This window comes from Amyelois transitella, chromosome 17, assembly GCF_032362555.1.
Source record: "Amyelois transitella isolate CPQ chromosome 17, ilAmyTran1.1, whole genome shotgun sequence".
In the NCBI taxonomy this organism is placed as follows: Eukaryota; Metazoa; Arthropoda; class Insecta; order Lepidoptera; family Pyralidae; genus Amyelois; species Amyelois transitella.
The window spans coordinates 1686941-1708179 of record NC_083520.1 but is presented as its reverse complement, the minus strand read 5'-3'; the positions used below and the strand labels follow the sequence as shown (position 1 = coordinate 1708179).

The 21239-nt window shown below is 34.6% G+C and overlaps 1 non-coding gene across 1 annotated transcript; it reads right to left on the bottom strand.

Annotated features, from left to right (window-relative positions):
• Nucleotides 1-14489: 14489 nt before the first annotated feature.
• Nucleotides 14490-14560, bottom strand: Trnag-ccc (transfer RNA glycine (anticodon CCC)). The gene has a single exon. It is a non-coding gene; the product is annotated as a tRNA-Gly (tRNA).
• Between the last annotated feature and the right edge of the window lie 6679 nt (nucleotides 14561-21239).

Sequence of the window (21239 nt, the reverse complement as noted above, 5' to 3'; positions counted from 1 at the left end):
ACCTCTGAACCGATTTAGATGAAATTTGGTACAGAAATAGAGTTGACTTTTGAATTGCGAAAAGAGAAACAACGCGGACGAAGTCTCGGGCAAAAGTTAGTAAAAACTAAATTAGAATTATTTTTACATAGGATTACGTACTAAGTATACCTCCTATATGCTCATGCTTTTGTGTCGCGATATCTTATAGTACTGAATTAATCTTCTTAAAATATCAAGTATATATAATTAAAATGTGATTATTACAATAATAGAATTGAGATTCAAATAGTGACAGGTTGCTAACCCATTGCCTAAAGGAAAAGAATCCCAAGTTAAGCCTATCCCTTCGTCGCCTTTTATGACATCCATGGGAAAAAATTGACTGGTCTTATTCCTTTTTTTCGGGTCGGGAACCACACGGCACGAAATACTTCTCAAAATTCAATTTAAAATGTAGGATTCGTATGTGGTTATCACTCGTTCCCGCTCTTCAAGATATATTGTAGCTATAATTTACGTAATATATCATTTTAACCGCGATATCGTTCTGCGACAAATGAATGAGTATATTTGCGTTGAAATTTATTATTATTTAAAAAGTTCTTTGAAACTGAATTTCTACAAAAATTTACCAATATCACAAATACCATCTATACTGATATTATAAAGCTGAAGGGTTTGTTTGTTTGAACTACTGGTTTGGATCTCAGGAACTACTGGTTCGAATTGAATAATTATTTTTGTGTTTAATAGACCATTTGTCGAGGAAGGCTTTAGGCTATTTATCATCACACTGCAACTTTTAGGAGCGAATAAATAATGGAAAATGTGAAAAAATGGGGAAAATTATTCCTCCTTGAGGCTTCAATGAAGCCCAAAGAACTATTCCACGCGTACGAAGTCACGGGCATAGCTAGTATTAAATATTAAATAATATTTTTGTTTCGACATTTGTCGGATACCGTGTGGTTCCCGCCACTACAAAATAAAACCATTTACGACATCCATGGAAATACAAGGAAGTTCATTAATGGCTACACCAAATGAATTTACCTTTACCCTAATCGCCTTATACGACATCCATGGAAATACGCCGAAGTGCCGTTCTAAAGTCCCGTTAACATCACGGCATTCGAGTAAATAGCATCAATTTTCAAAATGTACCTACAAGGCCGGCTCATACTACTTTAGGCTACAAAACGTCGTAATTTCAAAGGCTACAACAGGTCGTAACGGTGTGGTGAGCCTTAAGTGTCTGCAGTCCCAGATTTATGTACCGTATTAGGTTGTTTACACACGAGCGATTTTGTTGTTGCGATTAGTCGGAAAATTCTGAACAAGTTTTCTATAATTACTGGCAGTATTTGTGATATAAGTACGTACTTATAAACTACTTATAGCTCGTTAAGTTATCTTAAACAACCTTAAAAAATTTGGTTCTCAGTTTAGCCTGTATTTATGTTTGTCATTGATAATCTCGCGTTTTATTTTAATGCGGTTTTCTAAAAAGTGTTTATTACACTTTGGAGAAGGTTTAAAAAATTAAACCGACTTCACAAAAGGAGGATATCGACTGGAGCCAGTTCTCTGTTTACAAAAGTTATTTATCTAGCACTTTTAATTTCTTATTTTTGTGGAAAAAAAACTAATAAGTACGTAGGTACATCACAACGTTTCTCATTTTAGTGTTAAGTAGAAAATACACACATATAATCATGTCTTTATCCCTTACGGGGAAGACAGAGTCAACATAGCCTCGAAATAATTGAAAAGTATGGAAAATGTATAAATACTGAACTCCATTTCTCGCGGAATATCAAATTTACGAGTAGGCAGAGTAACTCTTGGTATAGTCGCTTTCAGAAAAACTTGATCCCCATAGGGTTTTAGCTTTTATGAACGGGGGTCAGGCTTATCTGCAGGCAACTGTACATGTTTTGGTTCAACTATACTGTCTAATAAGTAACAACAGTACACTTTTAACTTGACCTTTTGCCAGAACGTCTCCGATTTGATCAAGGTACAATAAATGCTCGTTTAGTGCTGAAAAAAATACTTATCCGATTTTGAAAAACATTTGAATTTATCACTATTTGTTTCTCAATTATATCTAAGCCAAGCGGCTGAGTGTGGCCTTTCAGTTTATTGGTGACTTTTGGCTCTGTCTATCCCGCAAGTGTATATACCAGGATAGTCGTGATAATATTTCATGTTATGTTCATGAAAAACATGCTCGTCTGTAAAGCTCCTACTGTCTTAATATATAACAAGATGTTCATGAGATATAATCTACCAGCCAGTGTTTACTCACTGGGAAGCACCAGTTATTCAAGTTTTATTGTTCACATATATCTTACTCTAAGAAATTTATACATTTATAAATACATATAATCACGTCTATATATGTATGGCTTTATTATGGAATTGAGATTCAAATAGTAATATGTTGCTTACCCATCGCCTAAAAAGGGAATCCCAAGTTTATAAGCCTATCCCTGAGTCGCCTTTTACGACATCAATAGGAAAGACTCTAAAGTTTTACAGTTCTAAAGTGCCGTTAACCACACGGTATAAAATAAAATCTTTTTTAAATAAAGTTAATTTAAACAGATATCTCATTGATATCGCTCTCTGAATTAAAAATTAAAATCTTTACTAACATCACAATTGTATTAGAGCTAACGATGTCAGTTCAGGAAAAAAGGTCTCCATTTGTCATTCAACTCTGCTGCCTTAATTGGGACTAAATAGATACCTCCGTTTTTTATCGGAGTTTTATTCTGAACGAGGAAAACGATAAAGTTTTTGTTTATGAATATATCTTTTGCCGTTTTGCCGTTGGGATTCTAAAAAAAATAATTAATAGGTACTCAGGTACGATAAATAAAAAAAACAATAGGTAGATAGATAGCTAAAACTCTTTATTGTATCATAAGAGTTAAACATACAAAACAGGCAGAGATTTTTTTTTTTTTTTTTTTTTTTTTTTTTTTTTTTTTTTTTTTTTTTTTTTTTTTTGACAAATTACACTGATTGAGTTAGCCTCGAAGTAAGTTCGAAACTTGTGTTACGAGATACTAACTCAACGATACTATATTTTATAATAAATACTTATATAGATAAACACCCAAGACCTAGGCCAATCAGAAAAAGTTCTTTTCTCATCATGCCCTGGCCGGGATTCGAACCCGGGACCTCCGATGTCACAGACAAGCATACTACCGCTGAGCCACAGAGGCCGTCATTGGTACAAAGGCGGACTTATCGCTAATGCAATCTCTTCCAGTCAACCTTTGGGTGGAAGGAAACCAAACAGGAGACTGGCGTTGGCGCAGAGTAAGATTAATATAAATTAATACTTACTTCATAATATTTTTTTATTGGTTTCTTTACAATCCTTTAGTATATTCCTCAACTTTCCTTTAAACTTCCTACACATCAAATAAGAATGGCTTTTATTTGTTTGTTTGTACTATCTTCATTGCGTAGAAATTGACATAGTCAAGTTTTCCTTAATTGACTTTAAAATCTGGTACAATGGTTTATACAGGTATATAAATAAATAAATATAATAAATATATACGGGACAAATTACACAGATTGAGTTAGCCTCGAAGTAAGTTCGAGACTTGTGTTACGAGATACTAACTCAACGATACTATATTTTATAATAAATACTTATATAGATAAACATCCAAGACCCAGGCCAATCAGGGAAAATTCTTTTCTCCTCATGCCCTGGCCGGGATTTGAACCCGGGACCTCCGGTGTCACAGACAGTGCGTAGGTACTACCGCTGCGCCACAGAGGCCACAGAGGTATATGATACGTATGTAGGGGTAATGTAGGCACGACACATAATATACATAACATACACATAACATCTACCTACATCCCTTTTAAAGAATCCTATCACACCAACACAATCAACAAACCTTTAAGATAACACTGGCGTTAATTGCGCAAAACGAAAATTTCATCAGAATAAGACGCGTATCTCAAAATCTCATTAGTGGAAATGAGAGAAAGACCACAAAAAATAATGAGTCAATTCGCAAATTCCATCCCTGCATTTTATGACCTCTAAATCGACCTTAGCATTAAAAGAATAGGGTTTATTATTAAACGGGGTTTTCTTTCAGTAGTAACAAAGCGACAGTTGTCAATAAAAAGCTACGGAACAAAATGGAGGCACGGAAATGACAAAAGTGTACATGGTAATGATGGAGCGGGCCGCGGAAATGATATTAATGGGTTATAAGTTCCGTAGATCTTCCTTTGTTGGTAATGAAATGAAGGAAGTTCCGACCGCCATTTTTGAAACCTTTTGTTCGGTCGGAGGATTGTATTTACTTTTTATCTCATTAAAAGACATTCCATTTCCAAGATAGGCTGGGAATCCGTTCCAGTTTAATAAATATATCTATATACATATATCAATAACTCACGAGAGATTTTTTGATCTTACCTTATTTATTACTATTTGAAATCTATATGTTTACGTCATCTATACTTTTTTGTGCTCGTATTTCTCGGCATTCCAATAACTTTTTCATGGATGTCGTAAAAGGCGACTAAGGCAATGCCTATTAAATTTAAAATTCTTCTTGTAGGCGATAAGCTAGTACTGTCACTATTTCAATTCCAATTGCATCATTAAGATATACTGAACTGAACGTAGCCATTCAGTCTCTACAAGGCTGTTGGCTCTGACTACTCCGCGAGGGATATAGACGCGATTGTTGGTATGTATGTTTATATAAACGTATACACTAGAGTACGATCACGGTTCTACTCACATAAAACGAAAATATCCGCTCATTTCCATCCCTGAAGGAATTTTGGGAAATCGTCTCTTATTGCAAACTTAGAGCTTAGGTTGTTTCCGCCGGTTCCACCTTTACGTAAGGAACCTAGATGTCCAATTTAAAATCTCTAGACTCAGCGGTTTTGGTTGTGCGTGGGTTGTACATTGTCATGTCCGTCAATCAATCAGGTGTCTCTATTTCGATTTTGGATCAGGAAGTCATCTTAAATGAGGATGCTACAAATCCACAGAGCATTTAGCACTCGAGATGGCTGAAATTCTAATTCGAGAGCTTACAACTATAATTTAGATGCAAACTGTATATTTGGCCGGCTGTAGTCGTCAGGCGTAAGCGCCTGCTCAATTTTGACAAGCAACATGTGCCAACTCGACGAGATAGCGGCGACAAATTGGTAGGATTTGCCAAACGGCTGGAGATGAATTTAGTTCTCGGGAAATTAGAGAATTATTTGATTTTGTTGAATAAAAATGCATATGTTGTTTTGTTGTTGTCGGATTCTCGCCTCTGAACCAGTAGGAAATATATATTTTTCTTATTGCCATGGGTCTTGGATGTTCGTCAGTTTAAGTATCCTAATCGAATATTTAAATCACCATGTTGCTAATAATATTGTGGGGACACCTTTAAGCTACTAGGTATTATACCACGGACAATTAAACATTATATTTACGTATATGATAATAATACCCATCTTTTTGACTTCCCTCATGTCCCATTTTTTAATAATCCGGAGGAAACATCGCGAAATACCGTCACGTAGTAAACTGAGACCCTAATATTGTCACGAATGGGAGCGGGCAGGGAGTGTTCATGCTTCCCTTATTTTTAATAAAAAGTTTGCTAAATTATGAGGGAAATTGTGCCGATGACGTTAAAGTACTTATCATTATACCTTGGGTGTCTTCGTATTTTTTTCCATTTTTTTCTTACCGTACTTAACTTCAGTTTGTTTCAAAGAAAATGAAATTATTGGTCTCACTATTTTTGTTCAAAATGGGTGTTTCATACCCCACAGAATCGCACGAACCCATAAAACTGAACAACATCGGTCGAAATCCGTACCTATATTAACATTTTTATTTATATTCGTGAATTGCGTCCTCATATCTTTATACTTAATTGTATTAACTAGCTTTTACCCGGGGCTTCGCGCCCGTAGAAATTCCAAAAAAAGAAGCCTTTGTTACTTCCTAATCTCTATTTGTGCTTTTCCGGCCTTTTGGCCGATTTAACCCTTTACACCCTGTAAAGTAGGTACAAGGAGAGAAAACGGCTATACACAAAATTTTGTTTGCAGAAACCTGGAATTGGGATGAAGATTTTCAGGATTATTGCGGGGAAGTACAAAAGTTCGCCTCTACTTTTATTGAAACAGGAACGTACCTCGGCCCTGTTGTACACTAGGATTACAGTTTGAGAATTCTCACCTCACTACGCCCTCGGGAACTCTCAACGGAGTAAAGTTTACGAGAGCCAATCAGATAATGAGTCAGGAGAGAAATCTTTTGTTTGTCGTAAGGGATTTTAGAATAGAACCACTCCATATTTTTCCGATGGATGTCGTGGAAGGTGACATCGTCTACATCCCATGCGGGATAGGCAAGAGGCAACAGTCTTGAAAAGACTGAAAGACCACGTTCAATTGTATGGCTTATTGATTGACAGGTTGTGACCCATCGCCTACAAAAAAAATCACAAGCTTTTCTCTTATTAATTCGTTACTAACAATAAAACAAAGTAAGAAATCATTTTTCAATATTAGTATTTCTCAATGTAGTAGTCATTTTGTGTTTGTAGTTTTATTTTATTATCATTAATATCTTATTATTAAATGTTCATTTAGTACCGCAAATTCAAATTTTAATCATTATTATGTGACATTTAAAACATCACTTACAATTGAATATCGCTTAATAATTGTCATATCCTTTGGTTTCACAACATTGGTTGACGCTTTCAAAGGGTCAGTACAGAAGAATCGGTAACAAGCTGCACTGCAGCATTTTCTTTATTAATGTCAACTTCACAATTGTACAAACTTTGAATTAGAATAGGAATGTGGTCGAAAGAATACATTATTATGATGAATTGATTTAATTGCAATTTAAATAATATAATAATATTATTTTAAATGGAATGTCAAATTTTAATACATATATTGATTCGGTACCTTCTCACAACATATTCGATCAGGGTAACAAAAATCGACTCCGGCAACCTATTATAACATCGTATACTAAGCATACATTATATACTTACAGCGTAAATTTCTATAACTGACAGGTACCTACTTATACTTTTTGAAAAGAGATCTGTAAGATGTATACTTTTTAAATATACTGTATACATAATACTGTATACTCAGAAAAGTTGAAGAAGAAAATTTTGTGGGTACAACTTCGACGTAGGTATAATTGTTTGCTTATCTTTTTGTTAATGTTTGTAAGTACTCTAACCTTTTAGAGGGTTAATCGCGAGACGGGGCGGAAGCAAGTTAAGTTTACTTATGCGTAAATAAACATTGGCAGAATTTATACAAAAGATTCGCAAAACATGTACCTACATAGCGTATAAACCTACTCGAACTTGACTATCACCTTGACGGCCTCTGTGGCGCAGCGGTAGTACGCTTGTCTGTGGCATCGGAGGTCCCGGGTTCGAATCCCGGCCAGGGCATGATGAGAAAAGAACATTTTCTGATTGGCCTGGATCTTGGATGTTTATCTATATAAGTATTTATTATAAAATATAGTATCGTTGAGTTAGTATCTCGTAACACAAGTCTAGAACTTACTTCGAGGCTAACTCAATCAGTGTAATTTGTCCCGTACATATTTATTTATGGGTACAATTTAAGGGCTCACCAAAATAGCTTTTGTTTTCCAAATTTTAGTACCCAGTAAAATAAATTAACTCCATATAAATTAAAATCAATCTATACTTAGTTTCCCAAAGTAAAACGTATTAAGCTTCAAAATAAGTATACACACGTCAAAATAATCGTACGTTGTGTACAAATATTCTTTTTGATTGCCAAAATGGATAAATGCTCACCAAATATTGTTTCACTAAAACAGTAACATTGATACCAAAATGTACAGTTCAAATTTGCTTTATTGTAATCAAATTATGTAACCAAAATCCAAAATATATTATGGTCAAGCTAAGATTACGTAATATAAACGTAATATATACGTAAAATATAAAGTGCCATTGATTATTTTTAAGTACAAATTAATCTTATAAGATAAGATTGTATAAGACTGTAATTATTGTGTTCCTTTTGAAGTGCCATTGATTATTCTTAAATTAATCTTATGAATACTTTAATAAAATTTCTGTTTTAATTTAGATTTTTTATTTCCTCATCTACCAATGGTTTGTTTCATTGTATACCTTAGTCATTATGTGTTGCAATAATTGACAACAAAGTAATTATGTAACTGCATAAAAATATATAATTAAATGCATAATGCATTAATTATGTAACTTGTGTTTGGTGTAATCAATATTATATTTGGTATGAAAAAAATATTTGCGGTTGACTGTAATTTTTTCCCTCAGCATAGATAACTAAAATGAAAGTAATAACATAAAATATTGGTAACATCTCCTTAGCGATAATTTACAAAATTTGGACTCAAATTGACTTTAAAGGTGTGTATTTATTTTTATAGAATGTAATAAAAAGCAAAATAGCTTTATTTCTAGAATATTTTGTGATACACAATTTGGTGAGCATTTATCCGTTATGGCAGGCACTTCGAATTTATTGGAAGTAATATAGGTGCATTTCTGGTAGGCGTTTAAACACAAGCCTTTATTTATTTATTTTAACCTGTCATTATATCTTAATCCTTCAGAGTTTTGGCATCGTCATCCTACTGACGTTAGCCCCTGATACATCCTCACCTTTCTGAGACATACATACACACAAACATAAAATCATGCGTCTTTCCCGTAGGGGTAGGCAGAGACTACATCTTTCCACTTGCCACGATCTCTGCATACTTCCTACGCTTCATCCACATTCGGGTACTCTTGACCTGACCCTTTACCAGGTCCTTAATTTGATCAAGATACGTTCGTCTAGGTCTTCCCACTCCGACCTTTCCCTCCACACTCTCCTTGTATATCTGCTTAGTCAACCTGCTTTCCTTCATCCTCTCCACATGACCGAACCATCTTAACATACCCTTCTGAGAGATTCGTGCGAGTTTCACTTCACGAAACGCATCGAGCAAGTACCTACTCACGAATTTATAGTATTTTAATTTATTATATTTATAGTATTATAGAATAGACGGCCTCTGTGGCGCAGCGGTAGTGCGCTTGTCTGTGTCACCGGAGGTCCCGGGTTCGAATCCCGGCCAAGGCATGATGAGAAACGAACTTTCTCTGATTGGCCTGGGTCTTGAATGTTTATCTATATACGTATTTATTATAAAATATAGTATCGTTGATTAGTATCTCGTAACACAAGTTTCGAACTTACTTCGAGGCTAACTCAATCTGTGTAATTTGTCCCGTAAAAAAAAAATGTATAGAATTGCATTAGTGTCATCGCGTTACCACTAGATGGCGTTGATCAAATAACATACAAATTAGCGTTTACCTGCTCGACGCGTTTGATCGAGTAAACTCGCACTAACCCCTCTGGACTCCTCTCCCGGGGCGCTTTACAACCATGATCTTGGATTGGGTGAACCAGACTTTTCACAAAGCGATTCCCATCTGACTTCCGCAAAGTTTGCAGGGGAATCGTATTGGATCATGGCTACACATTCGGTTGCCTGAATGTGCGGGTTTTCGCACGATCTTTTCACTCACCGTAAGAGCGTTTAGCACTCAAACTAATGTAGGTAACTGAGAGAAGAGTCATTGTTACATGGCTGAAGTATAGTATTAAAACCTGAGTCGGGCACCATAACAGTCCGACCACCGACGCTCATCTTACATTATACATACATACAGTCACGTCTATATCCCTTACGGGGTAGACAGAGCCAACAGTCCCGAAAAGACTGAATGGCCACGTTCAGCTGTTTGGCTTTAAGATGGAATTGAGATCCAAATAGTGACAGATTGCTAGCCCATCGCCTAAGAAAAAGGATCGCAATTTTATAAGCCTATCCCTTAGTCGCCTTTTACGACATCCATGGGAAAGAGATGGAGTGGTCCTATTCTTACATTACAGGATATGTCTAATATTATTGTAGTCGTATTGTTTTCCAATAAACCTTATGGAAGAGCCGTGGAGAAGGAAATAGGCCATTCTCACAGAAAAATAATTTCCTTTGTCGTTATGTCGCAGATGGATTCCGAAATTACCTGAATGTTTTGCAAAACCATTGGTTGTTTTGCATAATTGCTCTGTTTCGTAATCCTATTAATAATATTAACTACATACATTCATATAATCATATCTGTATCCTTTGTGGGGTAGACAGAGTCAACGGTCTTTAAAATAACTGAAAGGCCACGTTCAGTAGAAAGGGCCAATAATTAAATTGATACTCAAATAGTGACAGGCTGCTTACAAGAAAAATCCCAACTTTATCAACCATTCCCTAAGTCGCCTTTTACTAAATCCATGGGAAAGAGATAAAGTGGTCCTATTATATTAAAGTGCCGGAAACCACACGGCACAGCACATTAACTACATGCATAAATAACACCACGCCTTTTTCCCGGAAGGGTAAGTAGATATGTACTTGTATACCTACTTATATACTAATATGCGTATGTGCATATGTATCTTGTTATTTTATGATCAAGTGTGCTTTAAAATGTTAAGAAATTAGTTAAATAATATGTATTATGAATTTTCACTTATTTATCCCTTACGGGTGAGACAGAGCCAACGTCTTGTAAAGACTTAAGGCCACGTTCAGCTGTTTGACCTTATGATGGAAATGTACAGCTGAACGCAGCTTTTTGCGAGACTTGTATCCTACACGTGCGAAGCCAGGGTGGGCCGCTAGTTTGTTATTAAAAAAATATAGTATCGTTGAATTAGTATCCCAAAACACAAGTCTAGAAATTACTTTAGGCCTTGCTTAATCTGTATAATTTCTTTTTTCACTTTCCAATCTGACCACAGAACCAGATAATAATAATCTCTGTGTTGTGTGAATCTGACCATCACCTATATACATACATATTTTATATGTGCAATACAAATATTACCATACGAATTCACCCTGTGTCCGGGATAGCGAGTCAGAAATAAGTTGTCACATAAATTTGAAACGGACAGTCCGGGAAATGTCCAAAAATGGTGCAAAAAATGGAAAAATATTGGCAAAAAATTCAGAGGTTGAGCTCTGCTGTCCACGGGCTTAGGCAAAGTTTATGAGCGTCCTTTCTCGGTCTGTTTGTTGCTTTTAGGGAAGAATATTTTCAAATAAATTTGGGTAAAAATACCTTTATTACAGTTAAAAATAAATAATGTGGGAAATTATAAGGAAATTTTCTTTAAGTTTTTATTAACGTTTTTTCCTATTTACCTTTTTGCAACTTATACTATAAAACTACTTGGAGTTAGATTTTGATGAATTTTTTCAATAAATAAAGATCGTATATATACCTATAGTTGTGTTGTACATGTGGTGTTTCTGCTTTACCTCTGAAAGTGTAAATTAACGAGACAAAGTGACCTTTTTAATATCTGTTTACGTTTACTAAGCTCAAATCTAAAAGCAAGGATCAGCCTAACTTCGGTTGGCGCAACATCCGCTTTGCAAATCGTGGAAACTGGTAGTTTCCCGCGCTTTGGCTTTTAACCTAGCTAGCACTTCGGAATGTTTGGAAGTACGCAAACATTTACTACCACAACCTAGGATGTATAGTTTATAATCTGTGCGCGCAAGACTTGATACATCGAAGTGGAGTTTTTGGCGGGAACCCAAACGGGTGTTGTTTATGTCGTATTTTTTTTTCAAATATTGTCTTTTATAGACTATTGACATGGATAATTGTATAATTCAACAAGAATGAACATTCATATGTTGATGAATGTACCTACTCGTATATGTGGAATGAACGCGGGTCTATTCAGTATAATCTTTATCTAATCCTAATGATCCCAGTTTTAAAATACACATTGCAATACTGAATTTTGTAACTTGTTGTGGTCTTTTGGGAAAGGCGGGAAAAGGCGAAGTATTAAAACACCACACCACCCACAGCTATTACTCGGCTATTATAGGCGGGACCATAAAGGTTTATAACAAACTTTATAATTATAATACAATATTTTTATATCTGAAAATTTTAAAAGGGTCTATAAAATCCTGAAATGAACTTATGTCCGTGGTTTATAAATATAGGCAGAGACTATATCGTTCCACTGGCACGATTCCGGCATACTATTTTACTTTATTATTTTAATATATATTTTTTTAATATTCTTTCCTAATCATCGAGGTATCAATGTATTACATACGATGACTATTCATATTGTCCATTCAAAGCCGAAAACAATAAAATACAAACAGAATGCGCTGACCATTCCGAACAAACAACACAATGAGATCCCTTTACAAATGACGTTTTAAATAAGTAAGCATTTTTCCCCGGTTGGAAAATGAAGGGTAAGGTTATCACAGTCACGACTCCGGACGGACTCATCTGGATGTGTATAGTCAATGAAAATGATAGGGTGACCATGTTAACTAAAAGAAAAATAAAACAATACCTGCCCTCGTAGAATGGCAAGCGAAAAACTATTGCTGTTTCGCTTTTTATTATGTGGTGAAACGAAGCAGGTATAGTTTTTCGCGTGATTAAAAACGGCGTGCTACAGCGCCTTAAATAAATAAATTCCTAATATAAAACTCTTTCGTCGGTAAATCACTGACTGACAGCCCACGTACAGCCGAAACTATCTGGGCATAGGAAATTGAATTTGGCAATTCCTAGGTATGCACTATGAGAAGGATTTTTGTTTTACGTGGACTGAACTGCGGGCGCAATATATTATAGTATCCTTATAAAATACTTACACCATATGAAATCATATTTTGAACAGTTCAAAAATTAAATGAATGAAATATATTTATAACATTTTTCTCTGCTTGGAAATCTTATGCTACCTTTACAAATATGACGGTGAAACGATCACATTATGACAATTTTATTTTAATTCAAATATAATTCTTTTACATTGCTTCCATTTTATGTTATGTATTTACATTGTTATGTATGTATTGCAATTGAAGAGCGTCGGTGGTTGAATCGACAAGGTGCCTCAAAAAAGGTGCTTTCAAATCCCACACGTACATTGGTTTAAATATTAACCAATACTCTTACGGTTAAGGAAAAAATCGCGAGGAAACATGCACATTCAGGCAACTGGATATGTAACCTTGATCGATCCAATACGGGTTAGGTTCCCCAAGTTGCGAAGGTCAGATCGGAGTCGCTTCGTGTAAAAACCTGACTCACCCAACCCAGAATCCATGGTCAAAGGCATACCCCGGGCTACCCTCCAGAGTGGTGAGGATGCAACCGGGACTAAAGCCAGGAGGAAAAAGACTTATAGTCACGTCTATATATGGTGGGGCTAGACTAGAGTTAAAAAAATGGTAAAAATTAATAAAAAAAAATCTACAAACAAGTCATTGTCACCCTACATGTACATGGAATAAACGTGCACATATTACAGGCATTACAAGGGTGTGTTGGCTTCCGCTAATAATAACAACAGCTTGGGATTTCCCATGTAACATCAAACAATAACCGACCAAAATAAGAAGACACTGATTAAAGCCACCAACTTTTAGTTAGTACTTACATCCTAGTTTTATACCAAATTGTGTTACTGTGTTACTCCATACTTTCATAACCGTACTCACATAAAACTCTTTATAATAGGTAAGTAGTGCCGTGTGGTTCCAGGCACCAATGAAAACGGAATAGGACTACTCCATCTCGTTCCCGTGGCTGTCGTAAGAGGGCTTATAAACTTGGGATTCTTCTTTTAGGCGATGAGCTAGCAACCTGTCACTATTTGAATCTTAATTCTATCATTGAGCCAAACAACTAAACGTGACCTATCAGTATTTCCAAGACTGTTGGCTCTGTCTACCCCCGCAAGGGATATATACATGATTATATGTATGTATGTAGTGACTGGTAGGCAAGTGTTTATGTTAATTGTTTTTTTTTAAACGCTTTATCTTATTTGACCAATCCGCATGCAGTACCTAATTATACATATATTAGTACTGAGACTGACTTTTTTCCATGATGAAAGGTGGACCTTTAATGCCGGGCAAAAATTACTTACTACTAAACCCATTAAATTTGCGATGAACGTTAAAGTAAGCTAAACCGGCAATTGAAGCTAATAGGTATAAAAATTTACTAAATGGCCATGTTCGGCTATTTGGCTTAATGATAGAATTGAGATTCAACTAGTGACAGGTTGCTACCCATCGCCTAAAAAAGAATCCCAACTTGTAAGCCTATCCCTTAGTCGCCTTTTACTACATCCACGGGAAAGAGATGGAGTGGTCCTATTCTTTTTTATATTGGTGCCAGGAACCACACGGTTAAAACAGTTTAAAAAAATATCTTAATTTATTATTATTTTAAAATAAGTAAAATAAATAAATAAGTTATTAAAACTTCATTAATAAAATAAAAAAAAGTAAATAAGTACAAAAACACACATGCACTGCCCGGGAATCGAACCCGGGTCGCAAGAATGGGAATCTTGCATGATACCACTACACCAGCAGTGCGTAGTGAAACTTGATGAAATTCAGTATTGCTTACTCATCTATAACGTCCGATGCATTAATTGTAAAATCATATAAACTTACTTTTTATAAGTTTTAAATGAAGGTAACTATGTAGGTATTTTTCTTATGATATATTTTTTTAAATTATTCTTTCAAATAAGTTTGACAAAGAAATATATCAAACTACTGAAAGGATTTCAAGGATATTTGGAATAGGTAGGTACATCATAACATTAATGCCCACTATAATCAAATGGTCAGGTAACATGGTACCAGAAGACAGGCGACAGACGCTTTTTTATCTAAAAAATATATATCGTGTGGTTCCTGGCACCAATATAAAAAAAGAATAGGACCATTCCATCTCATTTCCCATGGATGTCGTAAGAGGCGACTAAGGGATAGGCTTATAAACTTAGGATTCTTATTTTAGGCGATGGGCTAGCAACCTGTCACTATTTGAATCTCAATTCTTTCATAAAGCCAAACAGCTGAACGTGGCCTTTCAGTCTCCCCGAAAGATATATAGACGTAACTGAATGAATGAAAAATATACTTAGTAGGCACATAAGTGCGTTGTTATCTGGAATTGGCAATCAGAATGCTATGATTAAACAATTTCCCGCCAAAAGAATAAAAAAACAAACGCAAACAAGGAGCTTATAAAAATCGGACGAGTGTTATTTATACTTCTTACGTCTTACTTTTTCTTTTCATTTTATTTCGCACTAAGCACAGAATATTGAGCACAAAACTAGATTACCTACACGAAGCAACTGCCGTTTCTGTTTGGTTGGAGTTTGGATCATGTTTGTTCCTACCTACGAGGTGCGATTTTCTTTAGTCGCCTCATACGTCTTCCAAATTGTCGGGTGGCACACGGCACAAAACTTTAAAAATAACACCATATATAAAGATAATAGTCTCATTGAATCATGGATTGAATTAATTTCATACTACTTTTTTTTATATCCATAAACTAAATTTATTCTAAGCTCCTTGACTTGGAGGAAACGAGAACCTAGTATCGTTCCCGCCGTTGCATACAGAGTGCTTCTTTATGCTAATACCTGGTTGTCAGTTAAATCAAATAAATATTGTTGCATTTATTCGTATATTATTTACTTAGAATTAGAGGAAGGTAGGTAGTTGGTGAAAATAATGAAAATGACTTAGGTTTATCTATGGTTAATGATTAAGATTCTGCGGAGGTCAAACAGGAGTCAATTCATGTTTAACACCTGACTTTCCTTACAAATCCTAGATTATATTCTTGGATATAAACGTACCTACTACCGGACTTCTCCCCACACGGTTCAATTTCCAGCTGGATTTACGTATTTCAGTCATCATCCTTAACTTTATCCCACAAATAAATTAAAAAAAAAACTCTCTGAAATCAAACTGCAACAAAATTCACATTTCTCCCATCCGCGTGCAATACTTTCAGAAAATAATATTAAAAGAAAATTCCATCAAAAATAAATTGAATTTCAGTATATTTCTAAAGCTTTAACGAGAAAATTGTTGAATAGCTCAACTTTTAATGCTGGATCTAAAGAAACAGCTCAATATTTCATAAGCAGTGTTCGTGACGTTCACTGCAATGCAGTCGCTGAGGATTTTCTCTTTTGTACTCTTTTATCCGTCCCCAGTCATAATAACAATGAGTAAAAAGACAATTTATGGTTATCAATGTTAGTATGGCGGACAATGCATACGAGTATCTACAGAGTTAGCCTAAAAGCTAGTCCGATACTGCATTATTACTGACCGGTACTATATTTTACAATACTTTACATGACTAGATACATTATTAAGATCTATACCAAAAAACATTTGTTTACTTTATTTTAGTTAAGTTCTTTTATTAACGTTCGTTGAGTGATAGTACCCAGCACTTTATGATTCTGAGGCATTTTAACTGTGCCACAGAGGTAATGAAAATTCTAAAATAAACATGATTTATCTAAGGCATCGTACAACGACGAATTTTATTTACACGCTATTTATTTAAATAAATAGCGTGTAAATAAAATTCATATAAACACACATATTTTTAAGTTTAATATTTTTGTATTAAATAATCACATATTTTTAAGTTTAATATTTTTGTATTAAATAATACAAAAATATTAAACTTAAAAATATTTGTGTTTCCAATCAGCCTTATATTTTAAAAGATAAAAAAAAACTATTCAAGGACATTTTCACTCTATTGTTTCTTTTCTAGGCCCCGTAGTAGGTATAGCGCGACCCGTTTTTTCGTGCATAAACTATCGCTGTTTCGCTTTTTATTATGACGTGAAACGGGTTGTACATAGCTAGTTTTTCGCGCGATTAAATTGGTGTCGCGCGTATCACACTAATGGGACAGATTGCATTTCCATGATGGCGCCAAAGGGAACACGCCGTCACGTCACTCGCTCCGCTTCACATTTCACGGAAATATCCCCAATGTTGAAAGTATTGCTACAAGAAATATTTCTACGTATTTAACCTTTACATGAATATGCTCTTTGAGTTGAATATTAAAATTTTATGACTGAAATATGTCGATATGAAGAATCCGCCACTGACAAAGATGTACGTACGTACGTCGTAAGTGTGAAAAAACATTATCTGAGCTTGCGTGTTCCTTAGACCTTATTTTTGCATTAATTGTATGAAGTGTAGTCTATACCATACATACATACATACATATGGTCACGTCTATATCCCTTGCGGGGTAGACAGAGCCTATACCACCAGTGGTAATTTACTTAGTAAATCTATTAACCGCTAGGTAAAATGAGAAATTTAATTATTCTATCACAAAGTATTTTAGTATTCTTAATTGGTCCTCTAAAGTCTACTTATTTTTTACTTCGTAACTTATCTGTCCTGGGTCTTTTGCTCGTACTCTTTTACTCGTGTGTTTAAACTTTCGGTCAGATTGACAGATGACAAACATACTCAAATTTAAAATAAACAAAATGTTATACTAAAAAGGTTCTGTGCCTCGATTATGATTCTTGAATAATAATTATTCAAGAAAATCATTTTATGAAGAAGATTTTATACTTTTTAACTTTTAAATTTATAACCCATGTTGATCTAGTACCTAAGTAATGTAGCGAAGAAAAACATGAGTACTTAGTGTGAGCCAATTGCTTCTTCCTTCGCGCAGAACATATAAATCCAAACTTACAAATTAAAAAAATCTTATAAACTTCACAATTTTCTTTAGTTGATGGCCAACACTGTCCACATCTGAATCTCAATCTAACTATTTAGTCAGTCTTTTCGAGACATTATCTCCGTCAACTACATACTCCTCACATTTGACACACAACTTACGTATGAAACAAGCGCTGGTTTTTTTTTTATTTCTTCCCTGTCGAAAGCAATATAACATCCCAGTTACAAAGACACGTTTCATGCATCCAATTCCAAGAATTTCTAACTTTAAACACTTGTTTAAGAGGGAATACCTAATAGCAAGTCATGTGAAACCGTTAGTTTTGAGAACCGGTATCACAGACCCTGATGTGATTCAGATACCAGATGTTGTACCTGTACTGACGGTACCGGTATTATATTGCGGTCACTCTCGATATTACACCGGTACAAGTACCGGTACCAACCAAATATTCATATAAAATCAAACGGCAGCGCAGACTCGTGTCACACAGGCATATGTGTGATTTTGTTATTTTGTCATCATTCACGAAAATAAGCAAAAATATTTTCGTACTTGGTACCGTTACTTTTATGGTAGCGGTAGTACCCAAATGAAAAAAAACCTTTAAATAGGTACAGAACCGGTAATTTTTGGTACCGGTTCAAATCATTGCCTAACAGGGATAGATATAGGATCACACATCATAAAAATAGTATTTTCCCGCGACTTCATTCGCTGTAAAAGTTTTCTGACAATATTTGCCCTTTTTTAAGTCTTTGTTCCCTTTTTTCGAAATAAAAAGTAGCCCATGTTCTGCCTTAGGGTCAAGTCTATCTTTGTAAATGTTTCACTGGTTTAAGCGTAAAAGCGTAACAGTTAGACAGAGTTACTTTCTCATTTATAATTTAGTAGGTAGGTATTAAAAAGTTGGTTAAAAATGTGTGTTTGTGTTTGTTACTCTTTTACACAAAATCTAGCAAACGGATTTTTATGAAATTTAGTGAACTGGTAGAATGTAACCTGGAATAACATATAGAGGTCTTTTTATCCTGCAATTCCCAGGGGAGTGATAGATAGATCGATATTTGTAAATTGTAAACCCATGTCAGATGCCTTTCGCATTTATATTATTAGTTGTATGACCTAGGAACCCCGAAGGAATAAAGACGTGATCATATACATATATACCTATGTTTATGTCTGATATAATAAAACACGGTACTCCCTCTTAACGCTCGTCTTCTCGTACACAACTCCTGGCGATCCCCTGGGAAGTTACCGAGTAAAAAACTCACCAAGTTATTGTTGAAACGAACAATTTTATTTTACCCGACTGCCCAATAAAGGTGTTATGATTTTCAGAGGTTATACACACAAGTCACGTCTGCATACCCTGCGGTTAATACAGTGCCAATAGTAACAAGACATAAAGGCCACACTTATCTAGATAGCTTACTGAGGGAATTCACAGATTATAGTCATGTTAAAAATTACCGATCATGTTTTATGCCGTGTGGTTCCCGTCACCAATAAAAAAATAATAGGTAGTACCACTACTTAATCCCATGGATGTCGTAAAAGTCGACTAGGGGATATGCTTATGAACTTTGGATTCTTCCTTTAGGCGATGGGCTAGCAACCTGTCGCTATTTGAACCTCAATTCTATCATCAAGCCAAAAGGGTCAACGTAGTCTATCAGTCTTTGCAAGACTGCTGGATCTTTCTACCCCGCAAGGGATATAGACGTGAAAAATAAAACAAAAATCATAAGAAATAAGTAATAAAAACAAAAAAATAATGAAAGTATCTTAAACACAGTTGGATATTGATCCTCGACAATATCCAACTGTGTTTAAGATACTTTCATAATTCGATATTGAAAAATTTTATGAATATTTTTCAGTATGCCCAAAACAAATTCTACTAAATCTTTCCCGTTAAAATCTATCAAAAACTACACATTAATGAATTTGTCCCTTAGTAGTCCCTACAACATCTACATAAATATCATATTCTTCTCTGTAGCAACTACACATCCTATAATCGAAAAACATCTGTACCCGAACAAAAAAGGTTGTTACGTCATAGAAAATCTAAGTTCTAAAGAAACACAACACGTCTCCATTCTCGAGCATTGAGTATATGGAACAAAAGAACAACCAAACTACTGGAGTATCTACTAAACTAATTAACATTGTTTTAAACTATGGTAAAGTTACAACATACATAGTTTGAAAAGCTAAGAAAGCATAAATTTCTGCAAAAGAACTTGTTAGGAATCAACTCAAAAAAAATGCACAATAGAAAAAAATATTAATTACTTACAAATATATAAACAATCATGACTCTATACCTTACGGGATAGACAGAGCCATCAGTCTAGATAAGACTGTAAGGTTACTTTCGCTCTATGACTTAATGATGGATTTGAGATTGAAATAGTGACAGGTTCCTAGCTTATTACCTAAATGAAGAATCGTAAGTTTATAAGAAACCTATCTAAAATAATGAAATTATAAATTTTATAACAAGTTATCGTAGTTTTTACGTAGGAGATGTTGAAGTACCTAAATAAAAAGTTTGGTAGATATATTTTATGACTGGCCAAAATACTAAAATGACTATAGTTTGTTTGTATTAAAAAAAATAAATAGAACAAAGAAAGGAATAGCCTATTATCACGCAAAAAGGTACAACTGATATGATTTGATGCCGTTTTCAAAAATCATGGCTTCAGTGATCAAGAAAATAATTCCACGTGAAATAATATTATAATAAAGTTGGACTGAACCGATAGCACCATCTAACATCAACTTGTATGTATGTAAATAATTTCAGTCTAGTCATCAAAATCATGGTACGATTTCAGGTTGTAACTTCCAGTTTACTTTCGCCTTTTCAGTTTCTGTCTTTAAAGTTAGGTGGCGCTTTAATCCAACGTACTTTATACGATTTAAGGAAGTTTGGAAAACTTTTTTTAATAGATTAAAATTAATCAAGTATAATGTTACACAATAAGTAGGTCACATGGTACATATATGAATTCACATAAAAATTACCTACACTACATTACATTTGTTTGAACCTTGTTTGATAAAGGAATGCTCATGTTTAGTAAAGAAAAGTTCCGCTGTTGGCGTTGTATCCGCAGCGCACTTCCGCATGCGTGGAATATTTTATTTTTCAATGCTCACGAAATTCATGAATGGCGATCGTTCATAACCAATCGCCTGTAGTAATTAATATTTTTCTTAGATTAATGTTATAAAATGCTAGAAATAATTATTTTCAACAGTAACGAACCAATTAGGTAGTGTTGTGATTAAATTACAGTGGGTTTCCCGCTAATTTTTGACAATAAACAAGAAGTTGTAAGTATTTATTTTTGTTTTTCGAATATAATATGAAAATTGAGCATTGGAATATCTTTTATACATTTTACATGCAAATTCAAAATAAAGGTAAATATAAAACTATTTAAAAAAGGTTAATTTCGATGTAAGACATGCCGTGTT